The sequence below is a fragment of the Heterodontus francisci genome, chromosome 14 (assembly GCF_036365525.1).
Source record: "Heterodontus francisci isolate sHetFra1 chromosome 14, sHetFra1.hap1, whole genome shotgun sequence".
Lineage (NCBI taxonomy): Eukaryota > Metazoa > Chordata > Chondrichthyes > Heterodontiformes > Heterodontidae > Heterodontus > Heterodontus francisci.
In genome coordinates, this window is record NC_090384.1 from 38,596,847 (window position 1) to 38,618,516 (window position 21,670).

Below are 21,670 nucleotides of genomic sequence, written 5' to 3' on the forward strand. Positions count from 1 at the left end.
TCTTTTGAAAGTTCTGAATCTGAATCCATCACCCTATCAGGTAGTGCATACCAGATCTCAACAAATCTCTGCATGAAGAAAGTTCTCCTCATTTCCCCTGTAGCTCTTCTGCCAATTATTTTTAAACTATGCCCTCTAGTTATATGGGGGCATTGCTTATTAACCCAGTGATAATTGTAGATTCTTTCTTGTGTTTGGTTGATTATTTGTCTCAGACATTTAGGTGTATTCGTTAGCAGTATTGACATCACTCCGATGTGCTTCAAGCAAGGCCATTAGAAAGTAAATCAATTTTACAGCATTTTCTTTATTTGTTCATGGCTGTGAGCATCGCTGGTAAGACCAACATTTATTTCCCATCCTTAATTGCCCTTGAGAAGGTGGTGGTGAGCTGTCTTCTTGAACCACTGCAGTCCTTGGAGTGTAGGTACACCCACAGTGCTGTTAGGGAGAGAGTTTCTGGATTTTGACCCAGTGACAGTGAAGGAACAATGATATAGTTCCGTATCAGGATGGTGTGTGCCTTGGAGGGGACCTTGCAGGCGATGGAGTTCCAATGCATCTGCTGCCCTTGTCCTTCGAGGTGGTAGAGGTCATGGGTTGGGAAAGTGCTGTTGAAGGAGGCTTGGTGCGTTGCTGCAGTGCACCCTGTAGATGGTGCACACTGCTGCCACTGTGTGTCAGTGGTGGAGGGAGTGAATGATTAAGCTGGTGGATGGGGTGCCAATCAAGTGGGCTGCTTTGTCCTGGATGGTGTTGAGCTTCTTGAGTGTTGTTGGAGCTGCATTCATCCAGGCAAGTGGAGAGTATTCCATCATACTCCTGACTTGTGCCTTGTAGATGGTGGACAGGCTTTGAGGAGTCAGGAGTTGAGTTACTTGCCGCAGAATCCCCAGCCTGCTCTTGTATCCACTATAAAAGCTTCTATTGGTATGTAAAAAGGAAAAAATTAGCAAAGACAAATGCAGGTCCATGAAAAATGGAGTCAGGTGAATTTATAGTGGGGAATAAGGAAATGGCGGAGAAAATAAACAAATACTTTGTGACTGTCTTCACAGAAGACAATACTAAAAAACTCCCAGACATAATGGAGAATCAAGGGACTAGTGTAAATGAAGAATTGCAAGGCGTTAATAACAATAAAAAAAGTACTAGAGAAATTAATGGAACTTAAAGTAAATAAATCCCCTGGACCTGATCATCAACATTCTCGAGTGTTGAAAGAGGTGGCTGTAGAGATAATGGATGCATTGGTGGTTATCTTTCAAAATTCTATAGACACTGGAATAGTTCCTGCACATTGGAAGGTAGCAAATGTAACCCCACTATTAACGAAAGGAGGGAGAGAGAAGACAGGGAACTACAGACCTGTTAACCTAACATCAGTCGTGGGGAAAATGCTAGAATCTATAATAAAGGATGTGATAACAGGACACTTAGAAAATCATGGTAGGATTGGGCAGAGTGAATATGGATTTATAAAAGGGAAATCATGTTTAACAAACTTGTTGGAGTTTTCTGAGGATGTAACTAGCCGAATAGATAAGGGGGAACTGGTGGATGTGGTATACTTAGATTTTCAGAAAGCTTTTGATAAGGTCCCACACAAGAGGTTAGTAAACAAAGTTAGAGCACATGGGATTGGGAGAATATACTGGCAGTGAGTGAGAACTGGTTAAGGGACAGAAAACAGAAAGTAGGAATAAATGGGTCATTTTTGGATTGGCAGGCTGTGACGAGTGGGATACCACAAGGATCAGTGCATGGGCCCCAGCTATTCACAATCTATATCAATGATTTGGATGTGGGTATTAAATGTAATATTTTGAAGTTTGCAGATGACACACAACTAGGTGGAAGTGTGAGTTTTGAGGAGAATGCAAAGATGGTTGTGATTGTTGGATGTCAATCATCTCAGCTCCAGGACATCACTGCAGGATTGGGCTGATAAGTGGCAAGTAACATTCATGCCACACAAGTGCCAGGCAATGACCATCTCCAACAAGAGGGAATCCAACCATCTCCCCATGACATTCAATGGCATTACGATCGCTAAAACCCCTACTATCAACATCCTGGAGATTACCATTGACCAGAAACTGAACTGGAGTAGCCATATGAATACTGTGGCTACATGAGCAGATCAGAGGCTAGGAATCCTGCAGTGAGTAACTCACCTCCTGAATCCCCAAAGCCTGCCCACCATTTACAAGGCAGAAGTCAGGAGTGTGATGGAATACTCTCCACTTGCTTGGATGGGTGCAGCTCCAACAACGCTCAGGAAGCTCGACACCCAGGCCGAGCTGCCTGCTTGATTTACACCCCACCCACAAACATTCACTTCCTCCACCACAAACGAACAGTGGCAGCAGTGTGTACCATCTACAAGATGCACTGCAGCAAGGCTCCTCAGACAGCACCTTCTAAACCCGCGACCTCTACCACCTAGCAGGACAAGGGCAGCAGATGCATGGGAATACCACCACCTGCAAGTTACCCTCTGCTACGACCAGGTGGGAAAGAGGTTTAGGGTTCCCTTTCAGCCTTCACCTGGTCTTACTGTAACAGCGTTCAATTTTAAACACACTGTGTTTTTAGCTCCCCCCTGGTGAATCCTTGTTCTCCGCTTTCCAATTATAAGGCAAAGAAACCAGCACAAACAGGCTCTTAGGTTTAAAGAAGAAAAGTTGAAATTTATTAAACTTAAACTTTAATTTGGTTAATACCTACGGGTATACGTCGCGCCCCACGCAAGCATGCATATGTGATATACACATGCAAATAGAGACAGAAAAGAGAAGAAAAATAGGTGGAAAGGTTTGAGGCAATATCTGAAGAGTTGTTGTTACGGTTCTTCGAGCTCACTGTAGAGTCCTTGATTGTAGGCAGATCTTGCTTTTCATTGGGGCCCAGCATTCTTCTTAACCTTGTTCGCTGTAGGAGACTTTTCTCTCTTGGTGTTCATGTGGCTTCAGTGGATTCAGAAGCTTGTGCGAAAGAGATGGGAGCAGACAGAAGAGATCTTTTCAGTCCAGGAGCAAATAGACTTTCTGCCCAAACTGTTTGTACAAATTCAAAAAACTCAGTTGTCCAGCAGGTTAGTTATGTGACTAGCTGGTTTGACCATGTCCGTTTGTGTATTTGGCCATCTTAGCAGTCAACCTGGAATACGAACTCCCGCATCTTCAACGTCTGGTCCATTGTGGGTTAATGTGTCAGGAAATGGCTTCTTTGTCCTTCCAAACACTGTCTGTTAATATGTAAATGTCTTTTCCAGCCATGGCTGATCTGTTTAATAAGTTCTTTCTTCACCCCAGTAACAGTTTAATATCAGTGCTCATGACAAAATTAATATGCCTCATTCTTGGCAGGTGGGGGCCTAGCATGACACCCTCCAAGTCACACATCATCCTGACTTGGAACTATATCGCCTTTCCTTCACTGTCGCTGGATCAAAATCCTGGAACTCCCTTCCTAACAGCGCTGTGGGTGTACCTACCCCACATGGACTGCAGCGGTTCAAGAAGGCAGCTCACCACCACCTTCTCAAGGGCAGTTAGGGATGGGCACTAAATTCTGGCCTATCCAGCGACGCCCACATCCCGTGAATGAATTTTTAAAAACGCTTCAAGGCAATTAAGAGAGGCTAAGCGAGTGGGCAAAAATTTGACAGATGGAATACAATATGGAGAAATGTGAGGTTATTCACTTTGTTAGGAAAAACAGAAATACAAAGTATTTGTTCGATGGTGAGAGGCTGGGAAGTGTTGAATTTCAAAGGGTCTTGGGTGTCCTTATTCATGAGTCACTGAAAGCTAACATGCAAGTACAGCAAGCAATTAAGAAGGGAAATGGTATGTTGGCCTTCATTACAAGAGGATTTGAGTATAGGAGTAAAGATGTCTTACTGCAATTATATAGAGCCTTGGTGAGACTGCACCTGGAGTATTGTGTGCAGTTTTGGTCTCCTTACCTAAGAAAATATATACTTGCCCTAGAGGGAGTGCCATGAAGGTTCACCAAACTAATTCCTGGGATGGAGGGATTGTCCTATGAGGAATGATTAAATAGCCTGGGCCTTTATTCTCTGGAGTTTAGGAGAATGAGAGGTGTTCTCATTCCTACAAAATTATTACAGGATTCAACAGGGTTGATGCAGGAAGGTTGTTTCCCTGGCTGGGGTGTCCAGAACCAGGGGACATAGTCACATAATAAGGGGCAGGCCATTTAAGACTGAGATGAGGAGGAATTTCTTCACTCAGAGGGTGGTGAATCTTTGGAATTCTGTGCTCCAGAGGGCTGTGGAGGCTCAGTTATTGGCTGGAATTTTACATTGGGCGGGAGGCCCAGCAGCCGAAAGTCAAGGGCGAGCCAGCCTCTGCGGAGCCCGGAGTGCCACATCAGGATTTTTCATTCCCCAGGCCCTTAATTGGTCTTGGGTGGGATTTCCACCTCCTTCAGGCAGGAAGTCTCGCCTAATGGAGCTGCCAGCCAATCAATGGGCTGGCAGTTCTTAGTCCCAGCAGTGCCACTGGGAGCATTAACCATAATAGGACAACACCCAGCCATCACAAGCAACGAGAAGGATGGCCCCGGAATGAAGGTAAGTTTTTGTGGTCTCACCGGGGACAATCAACCAGGCTATGGTGAGGCAAGGGTGTCGTTTGTGGGAGGGGCGGGGAGGGGGAGGGGGTGGGGGTTGTGCGGTGGGTGCAGTTGGGTCTTCGGGGCAGCCCTCCCTGGGGCACAGGGTGCCTGATCAGGAAGTCACTCCCCAGCCCGCAAGAAGGCTGCCAGCGTTGACCTGGCAGTGTTCTTGAGGCCTTTGCCGTCCGCCCGGCGAGAGTAAAATACTTTCCGCAGTGGGAGAAGCATAGGAACATAGGAGCAGGAGTAGGCCACTCAGCCCATCGAACTTGCTTCACCATTCAACACGATCATGGCTGATGATGGCACTTCAATGCATTTTTCCTACACTATCCCCATGTTCCTTTATATCATTGATATTTAGAAATCTGTCAGTCTCTGCTATAAACATACTCAATGACTGGCCTGGGGCAGGTGGGCCAATTCTCGCTGCCACCGCTCCATGTAAAATTGCAGTGGAGGTGGGAAAACATTGGGAACGGCCCCCCCCCCCCCCCCAACATCTCCCAGTCAATGTTTTGGCCACCTCCCCCCCCCACCCACCCACCACCAGCCACCTCGTTGAGTGGCCGTAAAATTCTGGCCATTGAGTATGTTCAAGACTGAGATCGATAGATTTCTACATATTAAAAACACCAAGGCTTATGGGGATAGTGCAGGAAAATGGTGTTGAAGTAGAAGATCAGCCATGATCTCACTGAATGGCAGAGTGGGCTCGAAGGGCTGAGTGGTCTACTCCTGCTCCTATTTCTTATGTTCTTTTATGGCTGGTCCAGTTAAGTTTCTAGTCAATGGTAACCCCAAGGATGTTGATGGCAGGGAATTCAACAATAGTAATGCCATTGAATGTCAAGGGGAGAGGGTTAGATTCTTTCTTGTTGGGGATGGCCATTGCCTGACAATTGTGTGGCGTGAGTGTTACTTGCCACTTATCAACCCAAGCCTAAATATTATCCAGGTATTACTGTATGTGGGTATGAACTGCTTCAGTATCTTAGGAGTTGCGCGTGGTACTGAACACTGTTCAATCATCAGAGCACATCCCACTTCTGACCTTATGATGGAGGGGAGGTCATTGATGAAGCAACTGAAGATGGATGGGCCTATGACACTACCCTGAGGAACTCCTGCATTGATGTCCTGGGGCAGAGATGATTGACCTCTAACAATGCAACCATCTTCCTTTGTACTAAGCGTGACTCCAACCAATGGAGAGTTTCCCTCCCTGATTCCCATTGACTTCAATTTTGCTGGGGCTCCTTGATGCCATACTCAGTCAAATGCTGCCATGCTGTCAAGGGCAGTCACTCTCACCTCACCTCTGGAATTCAGCTCTTTTGTCCATGTTTGGACCAAGGCTGTAAAGAGGTCTGGAGCTGAGTGGCCATGGCAGAACCCAAACTGAGCATCGGTGAGCGGGTTATCGCTGAGAAAGTGCTGCTTGATAGTACTGTCAAACCATGGGAAACATTTAAAGAAACAATTCAAGATGTTTAACAAAAGTGCATTCCATTAAAAAAAAACTCAGCAAGAAAGATTCATCCATGGATTACTAAGGAAGTTAAGGATAGTCTTAGATTAAAAGGAGAGGCTTATAATGTTGCAGAGAATAGTAGTAAGCCTGAGGATTGGGTGTGTTTTAGAAACCAGCAAAGGGCAACCAAACAGTTGATAAAAAGGGAAAAATAGAGTGAGAGTAAACTAGCCAGTAATATAATAACAAATTGTAAGAGCTTTTAAAAGTATATAAAAAGGAGAGTAGCAAAAGTTAACTTTGGTCCCTTAGAGGCAGAGACAGAAAAAAGAAAAACTTGCAATTATGTAGCGCTTTTCATATGACCATCAGACATCTCAAAGTGTTTTACAGGCAATGACATACTTTTTTGAAATATAGCCATATAAAAGTATAGCAAGAAATGCGACAGCCAGTATGCACACAGCAAACGGCCACAAACTGCAATGTGATAATGACCAGAAAATCTGTTCTTGTGATACTAATTGAGGGATAAATATTGGTCAGGACCCTGGGGATAACTCCCCTGCTCTTCGTCGGAATAGTGTCATAGGATCTTTACATCTACCCAAGCAAGCAGATGGGGTTTTGGTTTAACTCTCATCCAAAAAACTGCACCTCTGACAATACTTCACTGCAGTATCAGCCTAGATTTTTATGCTTAAGCCCTGGAGTGAGATTTGTGGGTTAGAGGCAAGAGGGCTACCAACTGAGCCAAAACTGGATAGGGTATCATGGGAAATGAGGAAATGACAGAGACGTTGAACAAATATTTTGTATCTGTCTTCACAGTAGAAGACACAAGTTACATACCAGAAATCGAGGCGAACCTAGGGGCTGACAAGAGTGAGGAAATTAAGGTCATTGATATCAGCAGAAAAAAAGTGCTGGAGAAAGTTAAGGGACTAAAATCCAACAAATCCCCAGGACCTGATGGCCTAAATCCTAGGGTTCTAAAAGAGGTAGGTACAGAGATACCGGATGCACTGGTTATGATTTTCCAAAATTCCCTTGATTCTAGATTGTTCCCAGTGGATTGGAAGTTAGCAAATGTATCACTGCTATTTAAGAAAGGAGGGAGAGAGAAAACAGGGAACTAGAGGCTAGCTACACTGCTATTTAAAACACATTTCTCCCTGTCATCAGTCATTGGGAAAGTGCTGGAATCTATTATTAAGGAAGTCTTAACGATGCACTTAGAAAATCATAGCATGATCAGAAAAAGCCAACATGGTTTTGTGAAAGGGAAGTCATGTTTGACAAATTCATTAGAGTTTTTTGGGAATGTAACTGGTAGGGTAAATAAAAGGGAACCAGTAATTGTAGTATACTTGGATTTCCAAAAGGCATTTGATAAGGTGCCACATAAAAGGTTAATGTGCATGATAAGGGCTCTGAGAGTTGGGGGGATTTATTAGCATGGATAGATGATTGGTTAACAGACAGAAAACAAAGAGTAGGGATAAATGGGGAATTTTAAAGTTGGCAGGCAGTGAATATTGGAGTGGTGCAAGGATCAGTGCTGGGGTCTCAGCTATTTGCAATCTATATTAATGACTTAGATGAAGAGACAGAGAGTAACGTATCTAGGTTTGCTGACAATACAAAGCTAGGTGGGAATGCAAGCTCTGAGGAGGATACGAAGAGGCTTCAAAGAGATATAGACAGGTTAAATCAATGGGCAACAAGTTGACAGATGGAGTATAATGTGGGTAAGTGTGAGGTTATTCACTATTGATTGGAAAATTAGAATATTTTTTTAAAAGTATGAAACTTGTAAATGTTGATGTTTAGATGGACTTGAATGTACATGTACAAGGAATACAGAAAGTTAGCATGCAGGTACAGCAGGCAATTAGGAAGATAAATGGCATGTTGGCCTTTATTATAAGGGTGTTGGCATACAAGAATAAAGAGGTCTTCTTACAATTATACAGGGCTTTGGTGAGACCAAATCTGGAGTACTATGCGCTGTCTTTGTCTCCATATTTAAGGAAGGATATACTTGCATTGGAGGCGGTACAAGGAAGTTTCACTAGATTGGTGCATGCATGGGATGAGAGAGTTGATCTCTGACAAGAGGCTGCATAAATTCGGTCTATTTTGTCTGGAGTTTAGAAGAATGAGAGGTGGTCTCATTGAAACACGTAAGATGCTGAAGGAGCTTGACAGGATGGACACTGAGAGATTGTTTTCCTGGCTGGTGAATCTAGAACACGGGGGCACAGTCTCAGGATAAGGGGCTGATCATTTAGGACTGAGATGAGGAGAAATTTCTTCACTCAAAGCGTTGTGAATCTTTGGAAATCTCGACCCAAGAGGGTTGTGGATGCATCGTTGTTGAATATATTTAAGGCTCAGATAGATAGACAACAAAAGGGCAGTGATCTCCAAATCAGGGAATCAAGAGAAATGGCAGTAAAGTGGAGTTGAAGCCGAAGATCAGCCATGATCGTATTGAAAGGCACTGCAGGCGCGATGGACTGTATGGTCTTCTCCTGCTCCTATTTCTTATGTTCTTATGTTTGTATGACAGCCCATCTTAAGTTTTGAGCAAACGTATGAATTTATTCAGGTTAGGCACTGACATGTTGCACCACAGACATTTGACAAAATTATTGACTCAGCCAAGGCCTTGGGGGCAATTAATCTGTATATAAAGCATATAGCCAATCTAATTCCATTAAAACAAAGTAGCTAAGCATACAGTCATCATTGGAGAGCAAAACAACTGTATTAGCTAGCTAGCAAGCAAATTATTATGCAATGCCAATGTGTATTACTTTTGTTGACAGAATAGAGCTAGCTACACCATGTCACGGGGTGGTAGATGGACCTTATCGAATAACCTCTGTGGATTCACACCATGTCAAGTGTGCAAATTCATCCAATAAACCATAAAACAGAAAAGCAGAGTGGGACAGGAAGGGACAGAGAGATTAACGGTAGGTAGCCAAGACTAGTTTATTCATCTTGACAGGCTGTTAAACTAGGTCCTGGATCCTTAAATACAGAAATAACAGAATCATGGACAAACTGTCATTTACTCACCAAAGCTAGTGACAAAATTAGGATAAGCACAATTACAAATAAAGAGCGCCCTTCAGTTCCTCTATTGAAGCGATTCTCTTAAATTAACTTATGTCTATAGCTCAGTCTATCACTGTCCATTCTGATCCAGCTCTGATAATGTAATTATTAACAAAAAGCTTTTCTGCAAAACGTTGAGTGGTTGATACTGCATATATTGTTCAATAACAAAATGTTTTGTCACTATATGTAAGATTGTACTCCAGACTAACCACTTATGTCCAAGACAAATCTCTTACCTGTTATCAAAGGTGCACTTATAACATAATGTTATTAAATGATACAGACAACTTTCAAATGACATTGACCACTCAGGTTATCGGCCCGCAAAATGGATAGTTAATGATGCACATTGCAGTCACCGATCTTTGACATACTTGTAAAACTTGTCCTTTAATCCAATTTGCAGCAAAAAAAAGTCAATGACTGTTTCTAACATGGCCATTGAAACATAATAAAAATGTATTATGTCTTCCCTGACAGTTTTTAAAACTGAAAATGCAGCATGCATTTTGTTAAGGAATCATAGACGCTTCATCATAGATTAAGGTTTATTAAAGCTATCTGTTACATTGAATTTACTAACTATTGTATATAGGTCAGCAGCATCCGGTTTTTGCCACTATCACTCAGTTCCAATACACCATACTCTTGTATTCATGAAAAACGTACAATGCTGAGTTATGGAGATTCCTTGGATTTTCTTGTCTGTTTAATACAAATTAATACAAATACAATTAATACAAATTCTGGAACAGTGTGATTCCAAATGGAGAGCAGCGGAATTGTGACATTTATATAGAAATAAAAGTCCAGTAACTTTAAACATGTCACTGAGCTTATGTCCCAAGTGAAAGTAATGCGTTCCAGAGTGTAGAAATTGAAACATTCCAGCATGACTTTTGCCATTTTAAAATTAATTTACATAACACAAGCCTTTAAACTTGTAATAAAAGCAAGAAATGCTGGAACCACTCAGCAGGTCTGGCAGCATCTGTGGAAAGAGAAGCAGAGTTAACGTTTCGGGTCAGTGACCCTTCATCGGAACTGACAAATATTAGACAAGTCACAGGTTATAAGCAAGTGAGGTGGGGTGGGGCAAGAGATAACAAAGGAGGTCTAGATTGGACCAGGCCACATAGCTGACCAAAAGGTCACGGAGCAAAGGCAAACAATATGTTAATGGTGTGTTGAAAGACAAAGCATTAGTACAGATAAACAAGAAATGCTGGAACCACTCAGCAGGTCTGGCAGCATCTGCCAGACACAAAACACAAGGTTAAAGGCTTGGAACAGGGGTGTCCAACCTTTTGGCGTGGGGGCCACATTACAATTTTTGTCTTACATAGGGGGCCAGTGAGACAATTTCAGAAAGATAAAGGCATTAAAAATTGATCTTACTATTAATCAAAACAACAAATGTGCATTTTTGTGAAGAAGCTTTAAATGAGAAGACTAATTTATTGAGTTACTTTCTCGTCACTATATTGGAAACAGATTTAGTGAAATACCTGGCATTTTTTTGCTTACACAAGTAGTCAATGTCTGCCCGCACACTTGTATAGTGATGCGGAGTATTCCGGATAGATGTCCATCTGTCAGGAGTGATCTTGTTTGCTCTCTCTCCCTCTTCTCTCTCTCTTTGCCTGTCTCTCTCTCTCTCCCCCTCCCTCTCTGTGTCCCCCCTCCCTGTGTTCCCTCCTGTGTTGTCCCCCTTCTCTGTGTTGCGTCCCCCCCTCTGTATTGCGTTCCTCACCCTGTGTTGTTATCCCTGTGTCATCCTTGCCTCTCTCTCTGTCCCCTTCTCTCCCTGCCCTCCCCCGCTCTCTGTCCCCCCACTTCTCTCTCTCTCTCTGTCCACCGCACCTCTCTCTCTGTCTCCCCGACCTCTCTCTCTGCCCCCACCTCTCTCTCTCTGTCCCCCCACCTCTCTCTCTCTTTCTCTCTGTTTCCCCCTTCCACTCTCTCCTCCCCTCTCTCTCCCCTCAACTCTCTCACTCTGTTCCTCTCTCTCACTCTGTTCCTCCCTCTCTCACTCTCTCTTTACCCCACCCTCCAACTATCTCTCTCTCAATTTCTCGCTGATCATTGCTGAGAATGGGAACAGCGCTTCCGAACTTGGGACAGATTCGGGGTTTTCCGGCGGGTTCCAATTTTTGTTTAAAAGCCAGTCTGAAGAAGCCAATGGGAAATTTCTCATCCATGAAATTACCAGTCACAGACCCCAAAATTGTTTACCACGGATGTTGGTGTCCGTGTACGGACACATTGCGGACCCCTGATTTTATTAGAAATATGGAATAGAGTGAAACATCCCGATTTCAATTATACTGTCACAACACACAACAGGTGAATTCTTACACCAACAAGTTTTATCCCACTGCCCTACTGGCACCCTTTCATTTTCCAGAAGATGTGAGCCTTCAAACTTATCAAGGTACACTCTAGACCAAGATTGTCCAACGTATGGCCTGTGGGCGATAATCCGGCCTGCCAAAGGTTTCCATCTGTCCTGTGGATGTAAACTGTTCCGGGGCCATTCCTCATCCTCCCCATGACTGAAGATAGGATACTTCTCTTTGTCTTCTTCTTACAGAGTGGCCTTTTTAAAAACATCACGCTGTTTCAGAGCCGACAGCCACTGACATCGGCAACAGCCATTTCTCAACAGGCTCAGGGTTTTTCGGCAGCTTCTGACTCTTTTTTCAAAAAGCCCACCGGAAACCCCCGAGTCTTTTGAGAAATGGCTGTTCCTTATGTCAGCATCTGTGAGCTGTGAAACTGACAGCACAATGTTTTTAAAAGAACTGACCAACCATCTGTTGAGTGTTCCACTCTCTGCAACCATGTGAGTGGGAGAGGGGGGAACAGAGAGAGAGAGAGAGGAGGACAGAGAGATAGAGAGGGCAGTGAGACAGAATGGAGGACAGAGGGAGACATAGAGAGAGAAAAAGGGGGACAGAGAGAGAGCAAAAGGGGGAGAGAGGGGAAACAGAGAGTGAGGGTGGGACAGAGAGACAGAGGGATAGAGAGAGCAGAGAACACTGAACGGGGAGCGGGGAACACTGAGTGAGGAGTGGGGAACACTGAGCAGGGAACACGGAACACAGAGCGGGGAACACTGAGCAGGGAGCAGGGAACACTGGAGACATGGGGGTGGAGGGGGTCAGAGATACAGAGAGAGGGTGGGTGGAGAGGGACAGAGAGAGGGGGGAGAGGAAGACCGAGAGACAGACAGACAGAGAGGGGGAGAGATAGAGACAGAGAGGCGAGGGTGTGAGGGTGGGGGGGGGGGGCGTTGGGGGGGTGCGGAGAGAGTCAAAGAGTCATTTACTTCTGGCACAGAAGGAGGCCATTCTTTCCATCGAACCCATGCCGGCTCTCCATGGAGCTATGCAGTCAGTCCTACTCTCTGGCTTGATCCCCATAGCCCTGCAAGTCTATTGATCTCAGGTGACCATCCAACGTCCTCCTGAAGTCATTGATCATCTCCACTTCCACCACCCTTGTGGACAGCACGTTCCAGGTCACTATCACCGCTGTGTAAAAAAATGCTTCCTCATATTTCCACTGCATTGTTTGACCTAAACGTCCAATCTGTGTCCCCTAGTCCTAGAGAGGAGGTGTGGGGGGTGGGGGGGGGGGTGGGTGCGAGAAAGGAAGAGAGAACGAGACACACACACACACACATACAGAGCGCAGTGAGAGGGGGTAGAGAGATCAAGGTCTCTCCTGAAAGATGGACATCTATCCAGAATACTTTGCATCGCTATCTCAAGTGTGCGGGCAAAGATTGACTACTTATGCAAGCAAAAACAATGGCAGGTATGTCACTAAATCAGTTTTCAATATAGTGACAAGAAAGTAAGTCAATAAATTAGTCTTCTCATTTAAAGCTTATTCATAAAAATGCACATTTGTTGTTGTTTTTATTAGTAAGCTAAATATTTAATGCCTTTATCTTTCGACATTTGCTCACCGGCCCCCCCGGCCAAGCAAAAATTGTAATGCGGCCCTCCGTCCAAAAAGCTTGGACAACCTTGCTCTAGACATTTTCACCAAGAGGTGTGTAACAGCAGCCTAAAGGTCTTCACTTGACCTTTCCCCTTACTTCATTTTGGTGGCTTTCATGCAAAAGACAACTTTTTTTTATTCCTCCATAGGATGTGAGTGTTATTGGCAAGACCATTGCCCATCCCTAATTACCCTGGAAAAGATGGTGGAGCCACTTTCTTGAACTGCTGAAGTCTGTGTGTACGTACACCCACAGCTGTTAGGGAGGGAATTCCAGGATTTTGACCCAGCGACAATGAAGGAACAACAATATATTTCCCATGCACCTGCTGCTCTTGTTCTTCGAGATGGTAGAGGTCCTGGGTTTGGGAAGATGGGTTTGCTGTGGAAGAAACCTTGGAAAGTTGCTGCAGTGCATCTCGTAGATGGTACACACTGCAGTCATGGTGCACCGATGGTGGAGGAAATGAAAGTTTAAGGGAGTGGATGGGGTGCCGATCAAGTGGGGTGCTTTTTCCTGCTTAGTATTGAGTTTCTTGATTGTTTTTGGAACTGCACTCATCCAGGTAAGTGAGGAGTATCCCATCACACTCTTTACTTGCCCTTGTAGACGGTGGACAGGCTTTGGGGAGTCAGAAGGTGAGTCACTCATGGCAGAATACCCAGCCTCTGACCTGCTCTTGTAGCCACAATATTTATGTGGCTGGCCCCAGTTAAGTTTCTGGTCAACGGTGCAGGATATTTATGGTGGAGATTCAACGATGGTAATACCATTGAATGTCAAGTGGAGGTCACCAGACACTGTTTTGTTGGAAATGGCAATTGCCTGTCACTTGTATGGCACAAATATCACTTGCCACTTTTCAGCCCAAGCCTGATGTTGTCCATATATCTGAGGAGTTGTGAATGGAACTGAATATTGTGCAATCATCAGCGAATATCCCCACTTCTGACCGTATGATAGTGGGAAGGTCATTGATGAAGCAGCTGAAGATGGTTGAGCCTTGGACACTGTCCTGAGGAGCTCCTGCAGCGATAACCTGGGGCTGAGATGATAGACCTCCTACAACCATAATTATCCTTTGGTCTAGGTATCACTCTAGCCAGTGGAGATATTGCCCCCGATTCCCATTGACTTCAAGTTTACAAGAACTCCTTGAGTCACACTCAGTCAAATGCTGTCTTGATGTCAAGAACAGTCACTCTCACCTCACCTCTGGAATTCAGCTCTTTTGTCCATTTTTTGCCAACAGCTATAATGATGTCTGGAACCGAGTGGCCCTGGTGGAACCAAACTGAACATTGGCAAGCAGGTTATTGCTGATAGCACTGTCAATTACACCTTCCTAAACTTTGCTGATGATTGAGAGTAAGCTGAAGGGGTGGTAATTACCTAGATTAGATTTGTCTAGGTTTTTGTGGACAGGTCATACCTGGGCAATTTGTCCACTTTGTTGGGTAGATGCCAGTGTTGTAGCTGTACTGGAATAGCTTGGCTAGGGGCGGGGCTAGTTTAGGAGCACAAGTCTTTAACACTGTTGTTGGAACTAATAGCCTGTGATGTACACAGTGTGCTCAGCCATTTCTTGATGTCAAGTGGAGTGAATTGAGTTGGCTGAGGACTGGCTTCTTTGATGCTGGGGACCTCAGGTGGAGGCGAAAATGGATTCTCCACGCGATACTTCTGGCTGAAGATGGTTGCAGATGATTCAGCCTTGTCTTTGCACTCATGTGCTGGGCTCCTCCATCATTAAGGATGGGGATGTTCTGGAGCCTCCTCCTCCAGTTATTTGATTTTCTACCATCTTTCACGACCGTATGTGGTAGGACTACACAGCATTGATCTGTTGGTTATAAAATCGCTTAGCTCTATCTACAGTATGCTGCTTCCGCTGTTCAGCCTGCAAGTAGTCCTGTGATGTAGCTTCACCAGGTTGGTATATCATTTTTAGGTATGTCTCCTGGCATGCTCTCCTACACTCCTTATTGAACCACAGTTGGTCCCTTGACTTGATGGTGATCTTAGAGTGAAGGAAATGCCAGGCCATGAGGTTACAGATTGTGGTGGAATACAATTCTGCTGCTGACGGTCCACAGTGCCTCTTGGGTGTCCAGTTTTGAGTTGCTACATCGGTTCTGAATCAATCCCATTTAGCATAGTGGTAGTTCCACAGAACCCAAGGATGGTGTGCTCAATGTGAAAGAAAGGAAAAGAAAGACTTGCATTTATATAGTGCCTTTTATGACCAGCGAACATCCCAAACGCTTTATGACCAATGAAGTACTTTTGGAGTGTAGTCACCATTCTAATGTGGGAAACCTGGCAGCCAAATTGCACACAACAAACTCCCACAAATTGAAATGTGATAATGGCCAGATAATATATTTTTAGTGATATTGATTAAGGGATAAACATTGGCTAGGACACTGGGGAAAACTCCTCTGATCATCTTCAAAATGGCACCATGGGATCTTTTATGTCCACCTGAGAGGGAAGATGGTCCTTGGTTTAATGTCTCATCCAAAAGGTGGCACCTCTGACAGTGCAGTATTTCCTCAGTACTGCCATGAAATATCAGCCTAGCTTGTTGCACTCAAGTCCAGGAGTGGGAATTGCACCTACAACCACACAAGTGACAGCTGACACGCACAAAGATGTATCTTCATTTCCATAAAAACTGTGCAGTGATCACTCCTACTAATATGTCGTGGACAGATGCAACTGTGATTGGTAGATTGATGAGGATGAAGTCAAATAGATCATGTTGGTTCTCTCACCACTGGCCAAAAACCCAGTCTGGCAGCTATAGAGAATCCTCAATGATGGGGGAGCCCAGCATATCAATGCGAAAGACAAAGCTGAAGCATTTGCAACAATCTTCAGCCAGAAGTGCCGAGTTGATGATCCATCTTGGCCTCCTCCTGAAGTCCCCAGCATCACAGATGCCAGACTTCAGCCAATTCGAATTACTCCGCATGATATCAAGAAACGAATGAAGAAACTGAATATTGCAAAAGCTATGGGCCCTGACAATATTCCGGCAATAGTACTGAAGACCTGTGCTCCATAACTTGCCGCGCCCCTAGCCAAGCTGTTCCAGTACAGCTACAACACTGGCATCTACCCTGCAATGTGGAAAGTTGCCCAGGTGTGTCCTGTACACAAAAAGCAGGACAAGTCCAACCCGGCCAATTACCGCCCCATCAGCCTACTCTCAATCATCAGTAAAGTGATGGAAGGTGTCATCAACAGTGCCATCAAGCGGCACTTGCTTAGCAATAACCTGCTCAGTGACGCTCAGTTTGGGTTCCGTCAGGGACACTCAGCTCCTGACCTCATTAAAGCCTTGGTTCAAACATGGACAAAAGAGCTGAACTCAAGAGGTGAGGTGAGAGTGACTGCCCTTGACATCAAGGCAGCATTTGACCGAGTATGGCATCAAGGAGCCCTAGCAAAACTGAGCTCAATGGGAATCGGGGGAAAACCCTCCGCTGGCTGGAATCATAGGTTGTGCAAAGGAAGATGGTTGTGGTTGTTGGAGCTCCAGGACATCACTGCAGGAGTTCCTCAGGGTAGTGTCCTAGGCTCAACCATCTTTAGCTGCTTCATCAATGACCTTCCTTCAATCATAAGGTCAGAAGTGGAGATGTTCGCTGATGATTGCACAATGTTCAGCACCATTCGTGACTCCTCAGATACTGAAGCAATCCGTGTAGAAATGCAGCAAGACCTGGATAATATCCAGGCTTGGGCTGATAAGTGGCAAGTAACATTCGTGCCACACAAGTGCCAGGCAATGACCATCTCCAACAAGAGAGAATCTAACCATCTTCCCTTGACATTCAACGGCATTACCATCACTGAATCCCCCACTATCAACATCCTAGTGGCTACCATTGACCAGAAACTGAACTGGAGTAGCCATATAAATATCGTGGCTCAAGAGCAGGTCAGAGGCTAGGAATCCTGAGGCGAGTAACTCACCTCCTGACTCCCCAAAGCCTGTCCACCATCTACAAGGCACAAGTCAGGAGTGTAATGGAATACTCTCCACTTGCCTGGATGGGTGCAGCTCCAACAACACTCAAGAAGTTCGACACCATCCAGGACAAAGCAGCCCGCTTGATTGGCACCCCATCTACAAACATTCACTCCCTCCACCACCAACGCACAGTGGCAGCAGTGTGTACCATCTACAAGATGCACTGCAGCAATGCACCAAGGCTCCTTAGACAGCACCTTCCAAACCCGTGACCTCTACCAACAAGAAGGACAAGGGCAGCAAATACATGGGAACATCACCACCTGCATGTTCCCCTCCAAGTCACACACCATCCTGATTTGGAACTATATCGCCGTTCCTTCACTGTCGCTGGGTCAAAATCCTGGAACTCCTTTCCTAACAGCACTGTAGGTGTACCTACCCCAAATGCACTGCAGCGGTTCAAGAAGGCAGATCACCACCACCTTCTCAAGGGCAATTAGGGATGGGCAATAAATGCTGACCTGGCCAGTGACACCCACATCCCATGAATGAATAAAAAAAAAATATCCTTCGGGAGTTGGCCAGCTTATTCAGTAGTGGTAATACTGAGCCACTTTTGGTGATGGACAGAGTACACTCCTTGTTGTTAACATCAGTGTTTCTTCTAAGTGGTGTTCATCATGAAAGGGTACTGATTTATCAGGTGAGGGAGGGTGTTAAGTGGTAAGTAGCACGGGGTATCCTTGCCGATGTTTGACCTGATGCATAAGAGCATGGGGTTTGGAGCCAATGTTGAGGACTCCCAGGCTCACTCCCTCCCAACTGTATACCACTGTGTTGTCAGCTCTGGTGGGTCTGTCCTGCTGGTGGACAGCTGATACCCAGGGATGGTGCTGGAGGCGTCTGGGATCTAGGCTGAAAGGTATGATTTGGTGAGTAAGACTATGTCAGGCCATTGCTTGCCTAGACTGTAGGATAGCTCTCTCAATTTTCACACAAGTCCCAAGATGTCTGTGAGGAGGACTTTGCAGGGTTGACTGGGCTGGGTGTGCTTTTGTCGTGTCCGGTGCCTAGCTCGATGTTAGGTGGTCTGTCCAGTTTTATTCTTCGTTGTAGCTGTTAAGTACAACTGAGTGGTGTGTTAGGTCATTTCAAAATATGGGTAAGAGTCCACCACATTACTGATGGTCTGGAGTGACATACAGACCTGACTAGATAAGGACAACAGATTTCCTTTCTTGAAAGATTAATGAACCAAATGGGATTTTAACAACAATCCAGTAATTTTATGGTCATCATTACTGAGATTAGCTGTTTAATTCCATATTCTATTTAATTAACTGGGTTTAATTTCCCCCAGCTGCCATAGTGGGATTTAACCTCATGTCTCCAGATCATTAATCATTGCTTACTAGTACTGTAACCACTATGCTACTGTACCCGTATATATACTGCACCAACTTCCAGGGGAATGCTTAGTTACTCTCTCTTCCAGGAATCCAGCTGGCCTCACACCAACCTTGTACTTCCCTCCCCTCCAAGAAGGACAATTTTTTTTTACTTCTCTTTCAAAACTGTGATTTATTTGGCCATTATTAGTATCAATAGCAATGTTTACGATCCGTTTTTTAAACAATTATAGCTTATGACTCAAGTATTCCTTGAATTGCCAGTTTCAGCTGTCTTGGAATACTGCATAAGAAGAAAACATATTCCAACAGATGAAAAATGTCACTGCAGAATGTAGTGATGACTGGGCACTCCCATCACAATTGTATATGGAGCCCTCCTGTACTGTATTATTACAGTACTAGCACTTAATCTGAGTCTGTGATTTCTAACTGCCTGACTCTCAAAGAGATTACGATCTATGAATCATTTTTGGACATGCACATGTGGGAACTGACCCAAGCCAGGCAGCAAAGAACTCTATCAATGTTCATCCCAGCTCATTACTGAAGGAGATTTAAATCCATTTTTCTTGATCCAATTACATTACAAAGTACACAGCACCCATTTCTTTCTATATGCATTCACCTTTTATCACTTTTGTATGAATTAATCATACAGTGTTCTGCGAAGAACTGACTGATTGGTCAATGGTTAACATAAAGGTACAATCAATCCATGTTAAATTAGTATTAATTTACCACATTAATTTTTTTTAATGCATATGTTTCCATTATAAATTAAACTTTAAGAGTTCATTACACAATTATGGACAAAGAAAAGAATAAATGTAAATTCTCATCGTTGTCTTTCAATATCAAACTACTTGGAGCCTAATTTTTAAACAGAACTCTTGTTGCTCTTTTTCTTTGTCAGGTTTCCAAGTGATTAATTGGTATATTTGGGCCCTGATATTTATGGGGAGGCAGGAAGGAAGCGGTAGCATGTGTTTGTGGCTGGGAAACCCATAAATCCCAGGAATGCGGATGCCCTGCCGAATTTAGCGGCAGGACCACTTTAGCATTTTTATACTTCATTTCCTGCCTGGCAGATGGCCAGATTAAGAGCTGGGTGGGACAATCAGTGATAGAAGGCTGCAGTCAGGGACTGGAGAAAATTGGGGCATGGTGGGAGGTACACAGAGCACAGCATCAATGTAGTTGGGGGAAGGGAGGGATTGGGGGGAGATGTGAAGGTGTGAAGATCTTGGGGGAGTTAGAAGATTGAGGCAGATTTCTTTGAGGGGCCAGAGGAAGGACTCCTGCTCCTCCTGGCTAACTAGCTGTGCTCTAAAAAGCACTTAACCTGTTGAATCCACCAGCTCCCACCACCCTTCAGCTCCTGTAGCCAATAAATTCAAATGACTCCCAAGATCTGAGGATTGGGGTTTCACTTGAATATTGTAATCATGGACCTGCCTCTCCAGAGTGGGTTACTCGGATGCCCCCAAACCCACCACAGTTAAACCAGACATAGGCATGTGTGCACCGGGTTGGCGTTGGTGTTCACATATTTACCGATTTGGACCCCCTCTCTGACCCTTTTCCAACTGTCGTAGCTTAGAATTTCCCCCTTGGTATCTGTTGCTAATTTGATTTAGGATGAAAACTTTTTAAGTGTGACCACTTCTGTACAAACATAGGCCTACATCAGGCCTACATGCCTGATGACAGGTCATCAATTCCTGACATTTCAAGTCTACTTCATGTAGCAGCTATAAAATAACTTAATGTCACCGAATGTCATGTAAGGCAAATGGGTGCACATTTAACTTAAGACTATGAATATTTTATTGTTAAATGTATGAATAATTGATCTACTCCCTTTATTTCTCACTGTCTCTTCCTTTTTTAGTTCCAGCAATACCACAATCAAAACAAAATGAACATCTGACTGGAAGTGAAAGAAGAATTTCAGCAAGTATTACACAAAATTTCACTTTATGCATTAATAATTGAAATGCTACATCAACTAAATTTCTTTATTTTTTTGGAGTGGGAAAAAGTATAATGTTTTCTAGCTCCCTTGTGAAAAATACTTTTTCTTTCTTCAATAAGCTTGGATGCCCTTTTAATATTTTAACCATTTATCATTACCTTTTGAGCACTGCACTTGTAGTATAGCTTGGGGCAGTTATTGAATGGTTGGTGCTCTGTATTGATTTAAGAGAGCAGCAGTAGGAGTGCTACATTGAGCCTTGACACCCCTGGGTTAGGGATAAGAAAAATCAAGCAGGCTTCTTGCTCCTCATCACTATCGTTAGTCCTCTGCTGCAAAGAGTATGGGCTGGATTTTCAATCAGGGCTTGGGAACTGGAAATGGAGGCTAACTCTGAGTCCTGACCCTGCGTGGCGTGTTTTTGGCACACCTATGGCGATTTTCAAATCTTCAGCCAATTAAAGGCCAGGGAGTGGGCTCACCATCTAATCAAGGATGGTGGGTGGGCTCCCGATGCTGGAGTGTCAATAGGAGGCCCTCCAGCACTCAGTGATTGGCAGCCTCACCGGCCGAGGTGGGAGCTACTGATGGAAGATGGAGACTGCGAGGGACAAGCGAGAATGAGTATATTTTTGTGTTTTAAAAAGCCACAGCTGCCTTTCCACGATCCAGGAGATGGCCAGAAGTCACAGCTGTGGCGTGGTGGCTGTTATGGGTCTGGGGGTGGGTGGGGTCCCTCATGTGATCCATTGGCCCCCACCCTGAACCTACCACATTGGTCTGGACGTGGTGCAGGTCAATGTGGGCTGCCCACATTGACAAATGGAAATTCTAGTCGGTGCAGGAACAGGGCCTTAATAGGCCCTGTAATTAAGCGGCAGGCTGCCGATCCAACACAGAGCCACCCTTTTACAAAATGCCTTGGGGTCAGGATTGTGGCGGTGAAGCAGCAGGCATGCCAGCTCCACCAAATTTTGTGCCCGCCTCCGATCTGGACCCCGAACTGTTTCAAAAATCCAGCCCTATGTGTGTA